The 2795-nt window shown below is 62.4% G+C and overlaps 1 long non-coding RNA gene across 1 annotated transcript; it reads left to right on the top strand.

Moving 5' to 3' along the window:
* The first annotated feature begins 811 nt into the window (after positions 1-811).
* Positions 812-2177, top strand: LOC311201760. The gene is made up of 2 exons (XR_014617879.1): positions 812-1037; positions 1979-2177. It is a non-coding gene; the product is annotated as an uncharacterized lncRNA (long non-coding RNA).
* The last annotated feature ends 618 nt before the right edge of the window (positions 2178-2795 follow it).

Genomic DNA, 2795 nt, shown 5'->3' on the forward strand with positions numbered 1-2795 from the left:
AGCAAAGAGTGGGGGGGGTGGGGGTTGGGGTTTTTTTTTGGTATTTTGTTCTAAAACGTGTGTTTTCCAACCAGCCGGAGGAGGAGGAAGAAAAAAAAAAAAAGCCTCAAAAAAACCCCCGTTGCCCCCAAAAATAATTAAAAAAATAATTAAAACCCCCCAAGAATTAATAAGGAAAGTGTGGGCCACCCCCCCCCCCCCCCCAACACCACCAAAGGCCACCGGCGGCCGCAAAGTGTCCTCGGCGGGCGGTCACCCTCTCTCCGGCTCCGTCTTGCTCCCGCGGGCCATGCTCCGGCCTCAGGGCGTCGGGGGCCGGGCTGGGCCGGGCTCCGCGCCGCGGGGCATGGGCCGGGCCGGCAGCCGCCGGCGGCGAGTTCCGGGGCGGCTGCGGGGAGGCGGCGGCGGCGGCGGCGGCTGCGGGCGGTGCGGGGCGGCGGGAGCGCGGGCGGCGGGAGCGCGGTGCCAGCGCCCAGCCCGGCCTCATGCGCCGCGGGGGTGGCGGGGCTGGAGGATGGCGGGGTGGGGGGTGTTGGGGGGGGGGGCAACGGGGAAGAAGGGGGGGAACACGACGGGGACACACGGGGATATGAGGGGGGGGGGGCCGGTGGTTATTTTTGGAAGGGGGGGGGGGAAAGAAAGAATCTTATTTTCTCAAAATTAAAAAAAATAAGATGAAAAATAAAAATAAACCGGGGAGAGCGGCCGGGCTGCGCCTACGGAAAAGCGAAGCTGGCATCCCCCCCGCCCCCCCCCAGCGAAGCCCAACTCCGGCCGGGCACGGCTCCTCCTCGCAGCCCGCAGCGCCCCGGCCCCATCGCCGCCGCCGCCGCCTCCTCCTCCTCCTCCTCCTCCTCCTCCCGCCGCCGCCACCGCCTCCTTCTCCTCCTCTGCCTCCTCCCCTCGCCCGGGGCACCGGCGGCGCTGCGGAGGGGACGCTCCCGGTGCGGGGGCGGGGAGGGAAGAGGAGGAGGAGGATGAGGAAGGCTCTGGCCCCGCTCGCCCGGCAGCGCGACGGCGGCCCCCGGATGATGCTGGTAGGTGGCGGGGGATGCGGCGCGGCCCCCCCAGCCCCGGGGCCGGCTGGCTGCGGAGGGAGGCGCGGGGCCGCCCCCCCGGCCCTGCCCGGCGCGGGGGAGGGGGAAAGGGGGGGGGAGAAGGAGAGGGGGAGGGAGGGATGGATGGATAGATGGATGGATGGATGGATGGGGGGGGCGCGGCCCCGGTGCGGAGCTACCGCAGAGCGGGGAGGAGCCGCGGGCAGCGCCGGGCCCGGCCGCCCGCCCCTGCACCGGGCGCCCCGGCGTGCAGCCCAAGCTCCCGCCCCCGGGCGTCCCCCGGTCACCCCCGCTCAGCGGAGGCCAGCAGCTCACCGCCATCCCCGGCCCGCGGACAACCCCCGGCCCCCACATCCTGACAGATAACCCCACCCCTGTTTGACCCTGTCCCCGGGCTGCAGACACCCCACGGACACCCCCCCCCCCGCCCCGTCCGTGGCCCCTGGTCACCCAGCCCCCGATTTGCCCCCCCCTCCCACCCCAGCATCCTCCATCGCGCCCTTCCCGTATGCCCCGTCCCTGCCGCCCCATTCCCCTCGTGCCCCCTCAGCAGCCCCTACAATACTCCTCCACACCCCCCCCCCCCATCGCCCCCCCAGGTCTCTCTTAAAGCCACAGGCCGCTTTGCAGCCGGTGCAGCGGTCCCTGCACCGGTGTGTGTGTGGGGGGGGGAGTTGGGGATAAGTGTAGAGGGCTTTGCCCCCCCCATCGCTTCCCAAGTCCTGTTTGGAAAGTTGGCAGCGACCTGGAAGCTGAGATTGCTCCGTGAGAGGAGGCGGAGGGGGGGGGGGGGGCTTTGGGGAGCGCATTTCCCTTCATTTCTATCGACCCCTTTTGTGTCTGGACCTGTATTTTTAACCCTTGTTATTGAGTAATCCTTTAATCTTTTAATCCTTTCAAATAACCATATTTTTCTATAGGGAGGCAACAAAATTAGACACTCCCCCCCTCCCCAGTTTATCAAGGGGTGAAGCGTGTGCTCTACGCCTGTATTTTTAGGCACGCTCCGGCATCTTGAACAAACAGGAACATCATCTCCGCCTGCTCAGACAATTGCAGTGGGATAAATAACGTGCAAAGTCATTTCTTACATTTAAAAAATAAAATTAAAGCAAACTATCCCTGTCATTCCCCTCGTTTTTATTTCATTTTCTCCCTCATTTTTTTGGGGGACACACACACACACACGGGATGGACAGACGGCGGCACACGGACGGACGGACGAACTCGGGAAGCCCTGGTCATTTTTACAAGGGATCAGCTGGATTTTAACAGGGATTTTGTGCCCGCTGGAGGTTTTGGTTTATCCCTCCCTGTCTCCCCTTTCCCTGCTGAACCCACCGTGCGCGTCCTGAGGCGCTGGATGTTACGGGGTGTAATCTGTGCGTTCACAGGGTATATTTTACTGCCCTCGGAGTTGTTTGTCAGACGCCGAAGCGCGGCGATCTGCCGTATGGAACTGAGATCTAATTTTGTTCCAGCTTTTTATCAAAAAAAAAAAAAAGAAAAAGAAAAGAAATACAAAATTTACAAGCTCTAGAAGGGGTTTTTTTTTTCCTCCCCCCCCCGATCACCATCTGCTCCCCCCCGAAAAAAGCCACTTCCCTGTTTTCAAGCCGAAAAAAAAAAAGGCTCCTGGCTGAAATGAGCAGCTCACCCGCCTCGTCCCAGCTCCATAAGCCTGGAGGAATGTAAACTCGGCGGTAACTTTGCTTACAGAATGCAGTTTTCATTTTC

Source organism: Gallinula chloropus (genome assembly GCF_964237585.1).
Source record: "Gallinula chloropus genome assembly, chromosome: 28".
Taxonomy (NCBI): Eukaryota; Metazoa; Chordata; class Aves; order Gruiformes; family Rallidae; genus Gallinula; species Gallinula chloropus.